Source organism: Tyto alba, unplaced genomic scaffold, assembly GCF_018691265.1.
Source record: "Tyto alba isolate M040663 unplaced genomic scaffold, T.alba_DEE_v4.0 Super-Scaffold_1000006, whole genome shotgun sequence".
NCBI classification, from domain to species: Eukaryota; Metazoa; Chordata; class Aves; order Strigiformes; family Tytonidae; genus Tyto; species Tyto alba.
In genome coordinates this window covers 31983845-32004677 of record NW_024881272.1, presented here as the reverse complement: position 1 = coordinate 32004677, position 20833 = coordinate 31983845, and the positions used below count along the sequence as shown (strand labels likewise).

The following is a 20833-nucleotide window of genomic DNA, read 5'->3' as shown; positions in this document are numbered from 1 at the left end:
AAGCAATGAATTATATGCCCTTCACGTTTGTTATATGACTTTCTCTGACTTTCTAGGATTTGGGTTTTCAAGCTTTCCTCCGTCTCCGTGGAGACTTGGATTGTATTTTATTTTGTGCCAGAGCTTAGATTAGTGACATGTTGAACCTTAGGCAGTTCTTGCCTTTGAGGTGTAAAGTCTGTGACAATGAGTACTTGCTTGCAGCACAGGCAGAACCAGAGGTTTGTGGCAAATCATGTAAAAACAAGAAAATGCCCTTACTCCTCAAGATGTGCAGATTAATGAAATTCAGCAACTGATAATTTTGAATCTATATTTAAGCTTATAGGTTTTGTTAAATATTTTATGATGGGAAACAATGGTTTTCCCTATTTTTCATAATGCCATTTCTTCCTAAATCCTTGGGCAGGTTGGATTTCAGCAGCTGTTCTGGAGGATGCCCTGGCCTCCAGAGTAGGCTGGAGGTGTGCGCCTTATTAGCAATAAAAAGGAAAGCAAAGCCCCCACTAAATGTGCACTTACATTTTCTTCATGTACAATGGGATTTTCTTAGCACTTTCCATCCAGAGTGGGAAGTAAGAATATCCTTTTAACGTGTCCGTCCCAAAAGAGGAAAAATATAGATCTTTCATAGGCTATATATTTAAAAAAAGAAATGGTGCTTTTAAAATGGAATGTCCAATATCTGGTGACTAATGGATGACAAAGAGGTTGCGGGGTACTTTATTAAATGTCTCTAGAGACAAAGAAGTCGATTGCTACTTACCAAGTTGATTTACAATGATAAAGATTTCTATTTGTAGGAACTGCTCTGGCTTCAGTCACCTCCTTTTGCAGTTCAGGGCATGTGGAGATAGAAAGCTTTGCTTTTTCAAGAGGAAAGAATTTTTCCCTGAGCTAGGACTGACTGTATTTTTCTGGTTATCATGACAATCCTATCAGACTAATGGACTGACAGCCCCAGAACAGCTCTGCTATCTAGGAAGGGAATGATGTGACCTCGAAGAATCATTATGTCATATCTGGTAGGAGCTTCATTGTTTTATTGGTACCATTCCCTGTGCTGAAACCATTCAAAAATGAAATAAAATGCTTCTCTGCATTTATCAGTTGTGAGGGGGAAGCATGCACAGTTTCACCTGGGTTGCTGCCAACGGAGGAGAGCGATGAAGCTGGGACAGAGACTGAGGAGTGCAAAGGAAACGCTCTGGAGCCGCTGGCAAGGTGTCCTTGGGAGCCCGGGTCAGCGACCGCAGCGTATCTGAATAGGAGGTCAGAAGCCCCAGACAGCCCAAGCAGAAATCATTTATTGTTTCTGTGACACTGCTTGCTCTACTTGAGGTTCTCTTTCTCTTCATAGTTTTCGGTGGCACAACCTACTTTACAGGGGTAATTCTCAGTCTGTGCTTAGAACACCAGCTACCGTTTGTTCTGCTCCGCCCTGAACTCTCTGTTAAGTGGAGTGCTCAGCATTTCTCACATCAAGATGTGTCGTCCTGTGTCCAGAGTTCAGATGAGAAACACTGTAAGTGAATCTCCTGCTTCCCTAAACGATGATTCTGGAGAGAGGCCGGGAGTATATTGAAAATAAATTCATGATAATCAAAGTCAGAAATAGAGCAACAGATAAAAGAGATCAGAAATGCAGTTGTTGATTTGCAAAGCCTTGTTGTTCCACTCTCTCGTGGTGTGGTAACGACCAAGACTGCAGAGCGACGCTTTACTGATGCAATACCAAAGGTAGACAAAACAACTGTACTTGGGAAAGGCTAAATAAAGAGGAATTGTGGCTTCAAAGAAAATGTACTTGCAACGTGAAACTTGTGATGGGCTTGTGAGGGTGTCAGTGTGACAGAAGCCCTGGGGTTTCTGACAGGATGCCCATTGATACGGAGAGCAAGGTCACGATGGATCTTAAAGATCCATCAATCACTGGAGCACAGGCTGCAGGCACGGCATAGCTGGAGTGACACAGTCACTTCCATAGCGCTGGCTGAGCTGGGCTGCTTGGGCTCTCATGCCTTTAAATGAAAGCAAATTATTACAGGAGGAGCTCAGAAAGGTTCTACTGTGACAAAGGTGTCTTATAACCCATCACGCCAGATCCTGCATGTGCTTCTTCCTATAAAACCACAGAAATTTGTGAAGTAGCTGACGCATCACTTCTTTGCCCTAAAAACGGCCATCAGTTTAATGAGAGGAGATATTATAAGGCCATCATTTTATAGGATGAAGGTATCAATTCTCTATCTTTCCATGGATAATCCTGTTACAGCATAACACAATTTTAGGACAGTCCATTTCAAAGGACAATCTTTTCAGGCTTAGCCAACTGAAATCTAAGCCCTTCATAACTCCCCTCGTGCAAAGAAAATGGGAAAATCGCAACTTTCTGTTACAACTGTTGAGCTGCATTTCAGCTGATTTCACCAATACGTTGCACAGCACCTATATAATTCATTGACAATCTCAGTCCAACTCAGTTATGCAAATATACCCAAAGGGCTGCTACCCAAAGCAGCTGACAGCCTTCCACATTTGCATACTGCTGTAACACATAGCGTGCACCAGTCAGAGGTGGACCTGCTCACACCACTGTATTTATCTGCTGCTCTTCCTGCCAGTTTTACCTTCACAGCATCCTTACAGAGCAATGATGTGCTAACGCTGATGTGAGTGCAAACAGTGAGTGAGGAGCAAGCAGACTAAATGAGTTCCCCGAAGTTGCTGTGAAAGGCAAGAACTGAACTCACATGAACCAGAGCGGTGGTAAAAAAATCGGTCTCCCCAGTTTGCCCTCCTTTCACTTTCACAAAAAATTCCCAAGGAAGGTGTTTATTGAAAATAAGGTTTTACACTTCTAACTTCCTAGCTAGTCCCCAAGAATTCATTTTTGGCTTTCTATATGGAACATTAGCACACTAACAATGAAAAGGATTTCACTTTACTCCAAAAATTAACTGAGGTCTTACAGGTCAACGGGGTTCTCCAAAAGCAGACTGTCATTTCCACTTGGTTTGCTTTCTGGAAATACAAACTTGGTTCTTTAAATCCAGGCAAGCCCACTTCTTTCCTCAGGAAAAGGAAATACTTCTGCAACTGATGCTGAAATTCAGTGATGTCATTTGTATTTACTGCAACACCATTTAGGAGCCTGAGGAATGGACCAGAAGCCCACTGTGATAGGTGCTGTACAAATACAGTATAAAGAATAGTCCCCAACTTTAGTTTTTCTGGAAGAAAGGGAGGTGTGCAGTACTGAAACATCACAAAATTCAAGACTGAGCATTTTTTCACATATTAAACAGCAATGAGTTGCAACAGAAATGTTGTTTTTAAATTACATTGTGGTATCTCAATACTGACAACTCCCTGCTCATCCTCACCTTCGTCTTTCAAAACACACTTCTTGGTTGCTTACAAAGCATCTTCCCCACCCTGAAAAAAACTCAATTCTTTTCTTCCATTTATTTGAACAAATGGTTCACTGCAGATTCTGCAGTCCAGCAAGCTTAAAATCTATGTGTGCAAATGATTTTAACTCAGTGGTAACATATTCATGCCCTGTCTGGGGAATATCACTGATATTTTCTGGAATAAAGCAGGAAGTGAATTTTTATACTTCAGTTTATGTTTCAAACTATTCCCTTCCATTTAAATGTTCCTTCAAAGGAGAGACAGCTCGTTTCCTTAAGAAACTATATCCACCCACCGAATGTTATTTCTCACTGTACATAAGTAATAGGAGATTTCCTACTTTTTGCCCACTTCTACCCCATAGATTTAATATGTAAACTGGGAACATACAGAATATATTGCTTGGCACGAGTCAGCAAAGTTTCACCTGTGAGAACACAGTATGAATTCAACCTTTGGCTGCTTGTACTAAACCACAGGGAGAATCTACACTTAAGTGATGTAAAGTTCATAGATTAGACACAAACCCACAAAACCAAACCCACGGAGCAGTGTTTAGGCTTGCAGAGCTTGCTGACCTTCTGACTTCATCTTGCTTGAATTATTATGGAAGGAGAGAGCCTTGTCCCAGGGCAAACGCAAAGGGAGCACAGTGCTCTCCTCTTGTTATGAAGGGCTCCTGGTACTTGGGAGAGGATGCCAAGGCACAAATCCCTTATCAAGAGACTGAGTGGGAAAGGAAAACATAATCTATTTTATGAAGAAGGCAGAGAAAAAGCCATTGATGCTCTGGAAGTGAATCTGTAGTGCATCAGGAGAGCATACTCATTCTCACGTTTTACAGTAAAACTTCCTTTTGTGTTCCAGAGTTACAGTTAAACATTCATTTAAACTTCATGCATAAAGCACCTGATATTCCTTGCTATCCTCTGCAATGAATCCTCAGGATACGTTTCCATAACCTCAGCGTATCACCAATCTCAGCACCACAACAGGTGAGCGAAATTTATACCACTGTTTGCCCTTTCAATTTCACACGTTTCTGTGTGAACCTTGAAAGGTGGGAGGAGAATTATTCCTGGTTCATATGTGATTTCGATTTTCTCCTCTTTTTTTTTTTTTTTTTTTTTTTTTCTTTTGGTCCATGGATTTGTTTCCGTGGATCGGTTTAGGTTCCAGATGATCCAGATCTTAAGCCATTATTTTCTCTTTGTCACAGGTCAACTCTTATCTTACTTCATTTTAAATGTGAGGCAAGCTCAATTGCTCTGAATGCAGAAATGCAGCTCCAAAAACCTCTGCTAGGAGCAGAGTGGCAGCCAAAGTTCTGATTAACTTCACATCTTTTGCGGGCTTCTGCAATGAACACAAGCGGCTGTGAAATCTTTTCCAGCAGGGTAATGGAGGGAGGAAAAGAGTTGGCTGTAAGTTTGAGAATTATTATTCCTATAAACCCATTCACGCACCTATCACTTGGGACAAGTGAAGGGCCAAAGATATGCCAAGCAATTACACAGCTACATAGGCCTGTGCACAAGATATTCGGCATCACGTTGGCTGTTATTTGCGCTCACCACATTGGCACTAGCTCCACCTGTGTCAGATGGCAGCAGAGAAAACAACTTTTCTGGGAGACTAAATCCATCTCAACTGCGGCCAAGCCATGTCCTTGGTTTGGAAAGTTTGATCAGGAGCAGCAGCACCTTTCAATTTGAAGTGGAAAAAAGGTTTACAAAACTCAGACTCCTTAGCCGCTGATTTTTACCTAGCTCCTTGCACTCCAAAGCAGCATCGAGATGCTCAGAGCCTGTTGGTGACACCAACATAGCTGGCTGCAGCTTTCAGAGGATTTATGAGATAATGTTCTGTCCTAGTTCAGACCTTAGCCAGCTCTTTGTGTCCTGATGAGAAATGATTTCTAAACAGCTTTATATTTTCCCTTGCTACTCGTTTGAGTTGAGAGAAACCAGATGAATCTCTTTCCTAATTCAGCTACAAAGACAGAAGAACCACCTTTCTCAAATCACCAAAGTTCATGACATGAAGGATCTTGGCAAAGTAGGAAGAGAAGTCGAGATCATCATTCATCTTTTACAACATGTTTGCAGATGCTTAAGGGTCTACAGAAGGGTTGATATGGTGATGGAGTGAGTCTTAGCCTTGTATAGGCTAGTGTTCAATACTGAGCAAATCAATTAACCCCTTTTTCTCTACTGGTAAACTGAAAGCGGCTGTTCCCTGCCAAGCAGAAGTGTCTCACTTCATTATTTTTCCCAATATATTTTGAAGTCTTCCTTCCTTCAGTATTGTAGAGACTCAAAACCCATTGCTGCTGTAAAACAGACCACAGAAAAGGACACAGCAAGGCAGATGGACCATTCTGAAGGGTTCCTGGAGTCTAAAAGATTGCAACACTGACAACTAAATAGGTAAGTATTTGTTGGAACACCTTGATTTTGACTGAGGATTTTTTTAAACAGAGATACAGTCAGTTACCTTGGTGTGAAATGTGTGTTGACTTGACTCTCCAGAAGCCAAGAGGTCAAGCTAGCAGTGCTAAAGGCGTCTCTGTTTCCTTGAGAAGCATGTCTGTCCAGCTACAGTGACTGTGTGCTGTCCACAGTATTAAAAGATCCAAAGGATTCTAAAGAGTATCGCTATGCTCCTAAAGACTTACCTATTATTCTATTCACTGTTCACGGGCAGGACAGAAAAGGCCCCTCATTTTAACTGCAATATGTCCAAAGACTGTAACTCTTGTTCAAAGATTTCAATCTTTGACTCTTAGAGCTGTGCCCTTGAAAATCAAGTCTCCTGTTGGAGGAGGCTGCACAGACTTAAGAGTAGCATGAACAAGGCTATTCTAAAAATTAGTTATTGTAACCACATCGTCCCACCAGACTAGTTTGGCACAGCACTGTAGCTGCTTTCTGCTATTTGCTTGCCCCAAGAGGACAGATAGTTCAGAATTGCATCTCCCTCTCCCAGTAATGCTGTATTTTGTGTCGCTGCTTCTGCTTTGCCATGTATCTGCCAAATGCTGCAGGTGCTGAAAAACAAAGGTGAAAACACCCATATGGTGCTTTCGGATCACAAAACCGACCCTCAGAATAAAAAGCCCAGAAGGACCTGTTTTTTTTCCATCATAGGAAAACCTAACAGGGAATCTACGGAGTTACATCCAAGTGCCAAGGCCTATGAAAGGATTTATTATGAATGTCTTTTACAAGATTCCTTCCTTGTTGGAGATGGGTCCTTTGGGATTCCCCTTCATGATATTGCTAATCCCATCTATTCAAAATTTATGATGCACATTCCCTAGAATACCAAGATGACTTTAAAAACACAGTACAGATTGGGGGGTTTGCTACTTTTATTGTAATTTTCTTTTTAAGATTTCAGAGCACAGGCATTTATTGTACTCACAGGCTTCTTCTTGCAAATATGAGAGCTGGAAACTTATTTTAATTTGTATGTGATATTGTGTTCAGTGCAAATGTTTACTAATGTTCTTGTACAGATGTGGAGTCCAAAGCTTTTCCTGGAATCAGACATGCCAAGACTCAGGATAAGATGGTAAAAGTAATTTTATGTAAGGTGTGTGTGCCTGCAAGCGTGTTTGTTCACATATGTGTTTTTTTTCTGCCTGCTCCCTCAGTCACTTGTTTAGGAATTAAAATTAGTTTGAAAATATTTTTTCCCTTCCACATACACACAAAAAGATCTGCAAATATGAGCTGCCAACATGAGTTTCTCTCATGTTTTAAAATCTTTCTAGTCATCTTTGTGAACTCCAAGTACCTGGAGACTAACTGCGGAGCTACTCTGCAGTTCCGTGCTGCATACAGGTAGGAGGAAGAGACAAGGACTTAGCTGCCCAAAATGTCCTGTCCTGGGAATGAATAGCTTTATTTCATATGTGCCAACTCCCTAGCCTCTGACATCCTTACTATTTACAGTGATAATATACACAGGGCTTCCAAACAAGGACGTGACTGAGGCAAAAATTATAGGTCAGTGAGAGACAAGCTTTCCGTTTTAGGTAATACTTCAACTCCAATGAAAGACACATACTGGGAGCTTTTGTTTTAAAATGTTATATTATGGTTTTCCCTACCCTTTTTCCTGAATGAGTTTGATTTGGTGTAATTAAGAATATAGAAGTTCTACAACATATAAGTTACACGATGCCTTCTTTATGTCAGATTAGTGAAAATCATTTTTTTTACGAGGTTACCTTCAAAGAACTACAAATGTATTTAAAAACGTTTTTCTCCCTTCTATTTTCCTTCTCCTTAAAAGAAAAACACTTTCTCTACAGAATTTCAGCTTGAAAGCACAGATTTACATCTCATCTCCGAGTCTCTGCAGTGCCTCCCGAGCACAGCAAGGACTGGTTCACAGGACAGTTCCACAACAGCATTTTAGAAACACAGACCCAACCCCAACCCTTGCGATAAACAATCCATTCAATCCCTGGGAATATCGGGAAATACAGAAAAATGATCGCCCTAATAATAAAAACAAGAGCTGCTGTTATTAATAGAGGAGCTATACAAAGCGCACATTAAATGAAGCTCATTTAAACATGCTCTGGTTTAATTAGATTTAGTTTAGCCACCTAAAAAAAAAAATCCCAGCAGAACTTGTGGTGGGGCTTTGGCTGCTGCTCCCCGCTGTGAGCCCACCTGTTTCTGCCAGCCTCGCTGCCCTGGCAGTCGCAAAAATCCCCGTGTCGGCTCCGCGGGCTGGGGCAGCGTCGCAGGGACAGGCTTCCAGGCTGCCTCGCCGTGATGTTTGGGGAAAAAAGTTTTTTTCTGAGTGAAAAACTAGCTTTGCCCAAGATCTACCGTGCTAAGAAAACAGAGAAGCAAATATTGCTAAGCATCTAACTTTTTTTTTTTTTTCAAACAGCAGGCATCCAGGCGGGGAACAGACCTGTCATTTCAAGTAGCTTTTCATACTCTGTATAAAATCTATTAAAAAACTAATCTATTTTAAGACAAATCCTCCCCCCAGTATAATAATTTTATATATATATATAAAAAAACCCCATACACAGATACAGCATATATCAGGAACAATATCTCAGTGCTTTCGGCCGTATATTTGGATGCAAGAAAATTCTCCTCCTTGGAATAGTTTCCCTACCAGGGAGTGCTCGGAGCCTGACCCGAATCCCAAGGAAGCAGTGTTCACAGCAAGCACCTCTGGTAGCACCGACCGGGCGGGGAGACGGCTCCCGTGAGCCACAGCCGGGGAGTGCCGGGGACTATTTCTACATAAACAAACTCAGGATCAGCTGAAGTTGCTGTTCACTGGCAAACGAAAATAAAGAGACAATTCAGAATCAAAGGTGAGTCAAAGAAAAAATATGTCCAATAAGAGGAGGCAGCCCAGACAATCAGTCAGATGCCAAAACATGTGACAGACCCAGAGGCAACTCCAAAACAACCAAACCAACTGCCTGTGGAGTCTGCCAAGGAGCCAGATGCTCCTGCTTAAAAATATCTTCCGCTGCCTTGGCATCTGCATTTTCTGCCTCCTGTCAAAAGAGGAGGGAGGGGAAAACGGGAGAGTGGTGCGGGAGTAGGGGTGGGGGGCCAGCAACTAATAATATTTTTGCCATTTTAATTCTAAGTATTTCTGATTATTCATTTGCAGTTTGTCATCATGTCACCGGAGAGCAAAACAAAACCCCAGGCTGGCATAGGAGGGGAAGGGAAAGACAGGCAAAACCCTCCATGCAGAAGGAAAAAAATGATGAGAAAAATCTAATAATTCCACGTTGCTGTAGGTGGCACATTCCTGTTAAGGTGATAAAAAGCTATATCTGCTGGAGTTGGTGGTTTACCACCCAAGAAAGTGCCCGTGTGCCTGGACCCAGATCCCTGGCTGGTGGCGGCAGGGCCCGGGGATGCAGCCGGGCGCGGGATGCTCCGGCTTGCGCACACCCCCGGGAGTCCCCGAGGTGCCCGGCGTTGTGCAGCGGGGACAAACGGGGAGTGGATTGTGCTGGGTGAAAGTATTGCTGCTATTAATCACAGCAGCAGGTTTTGGTTCACAGAGGCTGTGGCTGCTCAACAGAGGCTTAAAATGCACTTTTGTAATATTAACTTACTGAATGAAGATACAGATTCTTTGTTACTGTAGATTTGTTGATTCAAAGTTGTTAAATGAAATATACATTCTATAAATATTAGGTTATTCAATGGCCAAAGGTCAAACAAAAACACAGTCAAAAAGGAGAGAATCTGTGCAATTTCTGCTATAGGAGAAACTGCAATGCAAAAAGTATTATCATATTTCATTTTTATTGCAGGTCTTTATCTCTTGTATGGAAGTTTTCATATGTCCCTTCAGAAATTAAATAGCAAAACACTTTTGTTTGTGTTTCTTGATTCTTTGAATGGGAATCAGAAATCCCACATGTGGTCTGTCCCTCTGGCTCTGAACTGATCGAGTGGCCTCGATTTCTGCACACACAAAACTTGTGGGCTTCTACACGTGGGGCGCGTCCCTCACCGCCCCATCCCAAGCAGAACTGCGCTTCCAAAGCCAGCGCTGTTGGAGCAGCAGGTACCGAACAAAACTCAGAATACAACACTCTCTGTTGGAGAGTGATTTCGCCTGAAAAGAGTGTTTGTTTCTGCAAGATAGAAATCAGAACTTTATCTTTCTTCTGAGCTGCCTGGGTTGGGTTATTAGTCAGGAGGGTTTGGGACACTAAGTGCATCGGGGACTGCCTCGATCGACACGCTTCAAAGCAAGAAACCTGGTACTAAATGAGAGACATATCAGAGACCATCACTGCCTTTTAGAAAGCAAACAGCACTGAAGGTCAGGTCGAACAGGGCTGGGGTAAAATTGCACCCCAGTCCCAAGCTCTCGTAAAGAACAGAAAGATCCTTTTGTGATGTTTGACTTATTTTCCCGCTCACATGCATGGTGAGGCTCGGCTCTCTGGTGTTTGTTTCAGGGCAAAGTTTCACAACGGCTGGTCGCCGGCGGAGAGGGCAAGTCCTGGGCTCGCAGCTTCTCTCTCAGTCCCTCGAGCAATCTGGCACCCATGGGACTGCCACCACCTTTTCTGAGCCGAAGGGTTGAACTCCTTGCTGAAAATCTGCGCTACACCTTGTAGACTAAATTTTGCATACAGAACTCATTTGCAGCGAAATGCAATCGCAGTAAATAAATAAGTAACGGGAGCCAAAACGTCAGTGTGGTGAATCGGCAAGTTTATTTCAAATAAATTGAAAGAACTTGCGGTGACGAACGTTTTGTGCAAGTCTGGTACTGAGATTGTAAGAATTTTGCATGTCTACATAAACTGACTGATAGCAAAGGAGTTTCTAGTCCCCCTCATGGCACACACAAATGTCTGTTAAAGACATAAATATTTAAAAACAACAGCTAGACTAAGAGGGTTAGCTTTCATTTCATCTAATTTGGCAAGCATTAGATACACCCACCAGAAATCATTTTATTTTGTGTAATTTAATAGCAGATCTATTGTAGCATCGCAGTTTCTGACATACCGAAACAAACCAGTGTGGCCTTTTTCTAAGTTCAGAATTAATATAAGGCTGTATTTCAAATGTTAGATGGAAATCAATAAAGATTAAAATGTTTCTGTGTCATTCACTTGTTTTCATCCCTTGCTGCAAAGTTTATTTGCCTTTCTGTATGTAATACAGAGACTTTGATCCTTGTTCAAATATCTCCGATTTTTTACTTCCCTTGTGTTTGATCTGGTTCTCAGGTGAGAAATATTGGCAAAACTTGTTAGAATTACACCTGCCAATGGTAGCATACAGGCTAGCGACACGAAATTATATAAACTGTACTATGTATGCCCTTTGGATTCTTACACATCAGAATAATATTCCCATAGAAATCAATCTGAGATTTTAATTTATTAAACCCTCTCTCTTCCCACCCCCCCCCATCCTTAAAGGGATAGAAGGAGATACAGAGGAAGAAGTGAGATAACATCAAATAAACCAGGTTTAGAACGGTCATGGATGACCTTCACAATATGCATTTTGCAATTTTGGGTGGATTAGAGGAGACTAATGATGGCTTTGAAATGAGCTTTTGGATAAAGCTTAGGAAACTCTAATCATTACAAATCCACTACTTAAGAGAACAATTCTGTGTAGTACACTGCAGCTTTAAAGCATACATGTCTTGTTTTCTTTCCTCCTCTCAACAAGCTTATTTTGTTTTCACTTATTCTAGTCTTCTTATAGGAGCCCAGTGACTGTTTTCATTTTCTACCCTGCCTTTTAATTTAAGGGAGCCTATTGTTTTTTTTTTGTTTTGTTTTTGTTTTTTTTTTCCATTGCGTTGCCCTTACGGTGCCTTTTGCATTTAGTTTAGGACTCATAGAGTTAACAGGCTGGGGAAGAGAGGGAGGAAAAAAAAAAAAAAAAAAACCACTTGCATTAAGCCTGAAGCCTGTCACCTTTTCTTGGCAATTACACTGCTAATGGCTGGGTCCCAAGCAAAGTGGCAAAGAATATCTCTTCTCACGTTCCCAACTCACAGTGCATTCCCAAATACCAGATGGTGTTTTTGGAATCCATTTCACTATGTTTGATATGACAATACTTTTGTATAATGTTAAATTATATATAACTATTTCAAATAGCCAATATCAGAACAAGGCAAGAAAAGGAATATTAGATGCAAGGAGGAAAGAGAGAAACTGAAGACTGAAGGTTCTCATCTCCTCCTGTTGTATCTTGTATCTCTCAGATTTTTGTGTAATTTGAACAAAAGAGGAAATAAAAGTGGTTCAACAGACTAGCTCTCACAGTGGTACTATACAGAAATGGTGTTTCCTTCCCAGAATTTGGTGTACATCTTAGGACGCCTGCCAGCTCTACAGGAGGCAAGTGCAAGATCATAAATAGTGCAGAGAAAGCAGGAAAAAAGAAAAGGGGAAAAACCCCAGTAATGAGTAAACAAGTCCCACTATTTTCTTTATAGAATTTTCCCTGAAATCTTAGGGAAAACAAGACCCAGAAAATTTAGGAGGGTTAAATTGGTACATCTCCATTAACTTCAGTGGAGCTATGCCAGTTGACAGGAGCTAAGCATTTGGCCCAAGGTATTTAAGATGAAGTAACTTGGATCTATGCAGTAAGTCACCTATACATCTTACTGAAGGTGAATCCAATCTTGCTTGCCCCAAATTAGCTATTCCAGTTTCATGTTAACACGGATGGACTTACAAGAGTTGGAAAATATCCACTGGAATCGGGCCTGCAGATTTAGTTGCAGTACATTTCATCAAGCCTGAACTGAAGAACTGAAGTAGCTTGGCCATTCCTCAGGAGACAACCAGGACCTCAGCTATAGGAGGGACAAAGATTTTCCTTTTGTTGGACACGCTACAAGTAATTTCTTAAGAACAGGAAGAAAATGCACTACTGCAGGGAAAAAAGTATTCAAGATACTCAGTGTCCTGTCAGGCTGCCAGTGATGCCACTTCCATTATCAGAATCCCATCGTTTAAACACCAGTTAGTTTCATGGTTTCTAAACTGAAATTGTTTATTTTAATGTAGCCAGAACTTTGTTTTCTTCCTTCTCAGTTGCAGCTGAAGGCACATTTTAACAACCAGCAAGCTCTCAGGATAAATTCTTACCAACAAAAACACTTCCCAAGTTAACTGTAACATGAATATTGAAACTATAAGGATACAACTTCACAAGTAATTTGTCTAGTTCAATCAGTTTTTTTCCTGCATATGCCACAAACCTGTGGCGTACATGATCTAAATGAAGGTTTCATTCATATGGCTATGCATGAGCAATTTACCACATTAGTACTTACTTTTTACACAACAAAATACTGATTTTTCCCTCTTGATTACTTATACTGCCAGCATACAGTAGAGATTATCAACCCCTAAAAGGATCATACAGATCCAGTGACTACTACATAATTAACAATAACTTGTAGCAATGCAATTTAAGAGTCTTTTTAATGGGCATAGATGGCAGAATGTATAGCCCATCTTTCTTTGTCATCCTAGAAAAGGGGCCCCATGCGGAGCTGCTGGTTGCTGAGTGATGCTTTGTAGTCTGTACCAGACAGTTGCACAGTACCAGCTGCATTGGCAGGTAGCCGAAGTGCAAAGAGATAGCTGCCAAGCTATGCTATACAAAGGAAGCAGTGCCAGAGAGAAAGGGACCTTTGCATGAAGTCACCTTTGACCCTGAAGCCAGCATGGATCCCATATTCATCAATTCCAGACAATTGCATCTTTCATTCCACCACAAACTATGATTAGAAAGGGCCCATTTGTGATAGTGATTGTTAGTTTACAGTTCCCAGAGATTGGATTATTTAATCTTTAGTTCTGTTGGCAGCAATATTTTCCCTAACCTTTAGTAATGGCATGCCAGTGATAATCTAACATATGTATATAGGGAGACATACACACACATACACACAGACACCTCCCTTCCCCACCAAAACTGGGTGAAGAGATAAAGATGCAAAGAAAAGGGAAAAGCCACAGCACACAAAATTCATGTTGTTTGGCAAACACTGTGCTAATGTAAATTTTCAGAATTCAGTCTGGAAAATGCCATACACTCCACGTGCAGCAGTATCTCAGTTTCTGGCCACAGACTTGACTTTCCTACAGTTCTTTCCATTTGATAGGAAAGCTTTTGCTTTAGAGAATTGGGGTATATCAGGGGCAATATTTTCAGACAACTGCAGATTACTTCCTTTTTAAAAAAAAATTCTATAAATATTGAATGTTTGCAGTACATGCAAAAAGCAGAGGAAGACTAAACAGATTTTTAAAGGGACTCATGAGAAAACCACCAATGACAAGCAAAAACACTATCTGAGGGGTGCGGGGGGAGACAGTGCACAGAATAAAAGCAGCAGGGAAGCGTCTAGGCCTGGTTTCTGCTACTGCTTTCCTGTGTGTCTAGCTTTGATATTGTGAGTCCTATTGAAATCAAGGACAGAGCTCACAAGGTGCATGCCTATGTCAGCATTTTCAAGTTTGGGATATCGGTAAATGGGTCTTCAACAGTGAACTGCCCCTATATCCCACCGCCAAACTTCACACAGCACTTCCTTGAGCAATAAAGCAAGTTGCTGGCACATTCAACAAGTAGGTAAAGAACATAAGGTGTCTGAGAATATAAGTCTTTGCAATGACTTTCCATGGTGTTCAGGAGAAAAAGGGTAAAACTCCCACAAGAATCAAATGAGGGACTAACATTTGCAATTAGAAGTGGAGAGAAAAGGAGGGGGGGGGAAAAAAAGGATAGGAGTCTGTAAAACTTTAATGAAAGTCTTTTTTGATCTGATCCTTTGGTCTTATCTCAGAGATGTTAGCTGAAGGGAAAAAATCCCTCTACCTGAAGGCTGGCCGTATTGTGCTGCACCTGACTTCTGGCTCGCATGCGAGACCGTCTGTTCTTTATTTTCACTCTGTATGAAGCTAATGGAATTTGCAGTTGATTAACCTCAAATCTGGAGTAATGATCCAGCCTGGGACTGCAGCTGGCAATACTGGGGCTATTTGTACTCCTTAACTGAGTAAGACAGCAACAAGTATAATGGCACAAAGGTAAAGATCCCGGATAGACAGCTAAATGTCAGAGGTGCATTAGAAGAGTTGAGAACATGACCTGAGAGTGCAGACAGTATTCTTCCTCCCCACAAAGAGGTGGGAGCACCAACTCTTAGAAAAATGAATCACAAGATAATACAATAAAAAGTATATGGCTACACTTATTCAAGGATGTTCTACAGGGGACACTCAAACCACAAGATTTACCCTTTCTGCACACCAAATCCATGCATTAGACAAAGGTCATCTATTGAGGAACAGCCTCTGTAGAAAATTTAGGAGACACAAGGTTCTAAAATGTCTCTACAATTTCTGTTTGTGTGAGGGAAAGCAAAATCTTCATTAGATCGGCACCACAAGATAAAATTCAGAGTAGAATGACACTGTATTATTTGTATTTATTTATTTGTGCCGATTAATTATTCTGTCTGAAATATGAAAAATAGCAGCTGAATCGCTGCAGATAAACACCACCAGAAAGCAATTAAAGCATTTTTTTCTTAATAGATGTGTTTCTGGTTTTTCCTTCACAATTGTTCAAAGCTTCAATGAACAGAATTACACAAATGTGCACCAAACCTTGGAACTAATTTAGTTTAGCAAGTGCTTCACACATCTTCGTTTACTGAACAATGTTACTTTCAAATCATGACAACATTCTTCCTTCCTTGCCTCATGACTAATACAGTGTTATTCAAGCCGCTCCTCTTCAGACACTTCAGATCTTTACAAATCTTTTCCCCAGTTTTACCACCTGATTTCTAATTAAAATCAAACTGAGAAAGTTCCTTCCACTGATGCAAATCCCGCAACCCCAGACCAGTGACAGGCACTGCTGAAAAAGGCACTGCACGGCTTTCCTTCCACAGCATCATTTGGAAGAGAAACTTCTTCAAAGTGTTAGATAAAACGAGCAGGGAGCTGGGATGAGCTGTGCTTGGCCTTGAGCTCTTATACTGCTTATTAGATAAATAAGTCTTAATGTGACGTAGTGAAAAAAATTTTTCAGTCTGAGGAAGATCATTCTTTCCATCCTATATAAGACTTGTCAAATTAATGACTACCAGTGGACTTTCCTAACACTACATTACTGTCTGTATTTTATTTATATAGCGTGCATGTAAATATACATGTGCACACGCACACACACACACACTGTGTGTACTATATGTCAACAACTAATCAAAAATTGTTTGCCCACAAGCATATGTGAAAAATTCATCTAAATAATTGTACATTTAATTTTTAATGAAATCCCAGTAATCCACTCAATTTACCAAACTCCTACTTTATATGAAACACTGGCGTGCACAGAGATCTCTGTGTCTTACACAATGTGAGCATACGTACCACTTCAGGCATCCTCAGTGAAGTTTTATTATAATATTATCTTGATTTTGAGATCACTGCTTTTACTTGTGTACAGAGTGAAGAAGCATATGCTATATGAGTAACCCATAGTGTTTGGCTTAAAGGCAAAATAAGAGTCAGCAATAAATAAACAGTAAAAAACAGACTGCTGGTAGATGGAAAGACTCCACAGCCTATTGGGTCTTTCATGTCTTTAGTTCCCTAATTCTGTAAAAGCTTGTGTTCATACGCAACTTTTTAATAAAATAATGTACTGTGATTATAGCATCTGTCTGAAGATAATGTTGGAAACCCATTAATTAACATCTAACACCCTTTTTGAGGTAAGTGAATTTTATTATTCTATGCCATGTATGGGGGGGGTTAGACATAAAGAAATTAAAGTGATATATTTGGCAGAGCCCTACAGAAACCAAGGGAAACACATTGCATATCTGTCTGTAAGAACACACATTTAAGCAGGCACCTGCATTTTGCAGGTGCAGACACCTACAGCATACAAATAATATTTCTACGCCATGCTCGTGCACACCCGTCCTGGAGTGTGCACCCAGAAAACTCGTTAGAACAAAGAAATTTGCAAGCATGAACACATACATGCGAGTGCAGGTGTTTGATTATTTCAATCCAAAGCACATGAACAGATGTTTGCATCAAATTGAAATTGTCACCGTCCTCAAAACTCTGCAGCTCTGTCATTTCACCCTTATCGGTCTGTTTATTTCTCATATTCCAGAAGGCCTCGTCTCACACTGTTTTTCAGGGTACAACTTCCCCTCATTTTATCTCCAGCCTCTTATCCTGTTGAAATGGAAAATAAAAATTCCCCACCTATCTATCTTTCTGTTCTTAGGCAGCCAATCATTCACTTTTTTACTAGATAAACATTTTTTAGTTAATGTTTTGTGCTCCTCCTCACTGTCTCTGCATATCACTACTGTGAAGATCTTGTTTTTTGTTTTTTTTTTACACAGGATCAGTTGCATGGTCATAGAGCAGATCTGAAAACAGATGTGTTAGGACAAGTAATGGAAAGGTGGACTACTTTCCATTCAAAGATGGAAACAACTGGTGCCATAAGGGCACATGGCTCCCGAGGTTAACGTGTTGTGAAACCGCAGACTTGGTCAACCTGCAAGCGGGAGACACCAGGATGCTGGGCTGTGGGACATGATGCCCAATGGAGCATTAGACTTTTCTGAATCCCAGTGCCAGAGGGGCATGTTGTCAACCAGGTCTTCGCCCTTTGTTCTTGTTTTCCTTTTCTCACTTTTCACCAGAGTTTATAAGAGTTCCCTAAAATATTCCCTGAGATTTTGGAATAGAGCAGGTGCAACCAAAAGTGGCTGCATTGCTGATCATGGGGGACATCTTGTGGAGCTGGCGGAAAGCCTTGTTTTGTTCAGCCACTACAGTTGTCCTATGGCTCTTTGGCTTCCTGATACGGAGTTGCCTCAGTTCAGAAGAGTTTGGGCAAATGAACTGCTAATCTGCCATTCAAATCGTGCCTCTGCATCTGAAGAGTGGAAAATAAACCCACAAAGTTATTTGTCTGTGCAGTGGTCCAGTTACTGGAGGACCAGAGCAGTTGGTAGCCTGTATGGTACTGAATGGAATTTTAAGCAATGAAAAAGAAACAACTTCAAAGAGAGATTTGGAGGAGTAGGAGAAATAGTCTTGTGATTCACTGCCTTTACTCAGGTGTGATCTCTTCACTACTACTCTTCAAAATGCTGGAAAACATTCTCATATCAAAGCCCACCCTCCTTCCTGTCTCCTTTACAGTGTCTGTGCTGAATACCCACGCTTTGGTCTGTCCTTTTCTTTCTATTCTTTAGACCTTCCCTTCTTGACACAAACATATTAAAAATTAGCAAATGTCATTGCTTGCCAAGAGCCAGGCCTTCACACCATTTTAGACCTATGTCCTCTTCCTACATGTCCACCCACTTCTGTGTAAAGTATTCCCCCATTTCTCTGTGGAAGAGTCTTAGAAAGCTTTATTAAGAATGAAAAGAACTGGTGTCCATAGAAATATAATAAATTTCAACAACTCCACATATCTCTGTAGTGAAAAAATTGTATCCTATAAAATCAGGTAAGGCAGTTATAATCTGTAAGAAAGTTACTATCTTTTTTTAAATTGCTTAAGAATTATTAATTGATTTTTGAACATGAGGGAATTCCTTAGGTGTGATAAATAATGTCTTATGCTACAGTTTCCTCCACTGTGCATGACAGACAGACAAGTGATCCTTTAAGCCTCATTTGCTTAGGAAATCAAGATAAAAGGAGAGGAAGCAACAAGTCCCGTCTAAATTGTAAGTCCTCATTAGCAGCAGATCATGAATAAATTTGAGTTTTACTTGTGTTTGCTTATAATCCTCGAAAACTTCCTCTGTTTTCACTCTTGTAAAAAATTTGGTGATTCACCTTTCAGTCACTGCCCTAAATAATTCATGTTTAACCTATTCTTCCTAAGCTATTCTTTCAAAGAACATCATAAAAGAGAATGTCTAGTAAAAAAAAATACTGGCAGAGAAGTGTACAAGCATGTTGTTTGTATTTGTTCCCAAGAGCAAACATAAATGCTGACTGAATGAACAATCAAATAGGACAGTTTTTCTCCTTTCTTATTGAAGATGAAAGGTTAATCTGGGTCCCTCTGGAATATTCTTTATATTTCCTTGATGTGAACCAGTAAGCCATGCTCTACTTTCCGTTATAAATTTTCTTTACTAGAGTAAAGATGACTACTTATGAATATCAGCATATTTCCATGCAGAATCGTCCATTTTCTCCAGCATAATTGGGTTCTGGATTTAAAAAAAAGAAAAAAGGAAAATCTCCCCTATAATTTACTCACAAACTCTCTCCTTTATGGAAGTGCTCTGTTAGTGACCATGTACATGCAGTGTCTTTTGAGTTAGTCACGTTTAAAGCAGAAAGGCCTATTTGAGAGCGCTATTTGTGCTCTTAATTTCCACACTGTTCCTATTGACAACCTCAATCCGTGTGTGCGATTCCAATTGGGTTGTGAAATTAATATGGTTGTTTGTGTACATCAAGGGCAACCTGCACTCCTTTGAAAGCAAGGGCATTGCAATTATTGGTAGTAAAAGTCTACAAGCTTATAGTGCCATCTGTACTATCCAACACTTCCACCCATATCTAGTTGTATTGCTAACTTTGCGTTTCACAGCCTCTGAAAAAAAAAAAACCACCAAAGAACAACAGACATGCTTATAGAAGCAAAATATTTTGAATCTCACTCCATTAGCCAACACATCTATTTAATCTGTTCTAATAATTTTTATCTTATTGAGAACTACTCTTCAGTGATCTGCTCTATGGAAAATAGATCCAGAGATCTTTGTCACAGTGCATATAAGTCCCAAAGCCTTTGAGCAAAAGAGCTATTGCAGGCTGGTACAACGTCTCTCCGAAGGTACCTCGATCAGACCAGCTCTGGCTGCCCTGAGATCAGTTGGATATTTTGGGAGTGTGGCAGGGCCTCTGCTTTTTTCAGGTGGATAAAGTATAAGTGTATTGCTGATGTAAAGTGTGTGCATGTACCTGTACAAAGAGCTCTAGCATTTGTGATGAGTTCTGTAATTAGTACCTGCAGTACTTGTGAAAGAGAAGTTCCTAGTGACACTAATGGAAATAACAAAGATATTCTCAATAGAAAACATGCTATTATGAGCTAGCATATTTGTCTTCAAAAACCAACAAAGAAAGAACTTGATTCATCCTATAATCATCTCCAAATATAAATCAGTGTCAGTGGCCACATCTGAGGGAGAGGAGTGAAGCATGCTTCTAGCAGCACAGTGAGATTCTTTTCACACTGGGATTAAAAGACGGGAAACCTTTCGATAAACCAAAACCGTTACTGTTTTTCTTTCATATGAAGGTAGGGAAAGCCAATGTTTACTTCCTCACTTAGAAAAAGTTTCAGGTCATTTTTTTGTTTGTATGGAAACTACTGGGACTTTGCCAGCAAAAAGTTTCAAAATATTCTTTTATTTTCACCTCCATTTTCGATTACTCCCAGAATTAGTGAAGGGCTTGCCTAACGTAGCGGGATCAGACTGCCAGAAATTATCACAAGCATCCTGATCAATTTAAAGAACCAGTCCTGGTGTTTAAACTGGAGTATATGATTAGTCTCACAGCCTTTAGATTCAGATCAAGGTGTTAGACCTTTCAGGCAGTGTCTATCTTTTTTTGTTTTCTTGCTTGGTCTGCTATGCAATACAGTTTTGCCACCTTCAGATCACAATCCAGTGTGTAAAATTAAATGATGATGAATGGTCAGCGGTGGCGCAGAGATACCTTAGGTATAGCATGGACTGAGGTTAGAAGTCCCCCTGTTTATCCTTCACAAGATAGGTCCTCCTGATCGTACTAGTACTGTGCTTTTCTCAGCTA

General features: G+C 40.5%; 1 protein-coding gene and 1 long non-coding RNA gene across 9 annotated transcripts in view; one reads left to right on the top strand and one right to left on the bottom strand.

Annotated features, from left to right (window-relative positions):
* Positions 1-20833, bottom strand: part of NFIA (nuclear factor I A) — a 360430-nt gene that overhangs the window by 333574 nt on the left and 6023 nt on the right. The window lies entirely within an intron of this gene.
* LOC116965485 lies at positions 8277-11076 on the top strand. The gene is made up of 3 exons (XR_004409388.2): positions 8277-8773; positions 9740-9996; positions 10397-11076. It is a non-coding gene; the product is annotated as an uncharacterized LOC116965485 (long non-coding RNA).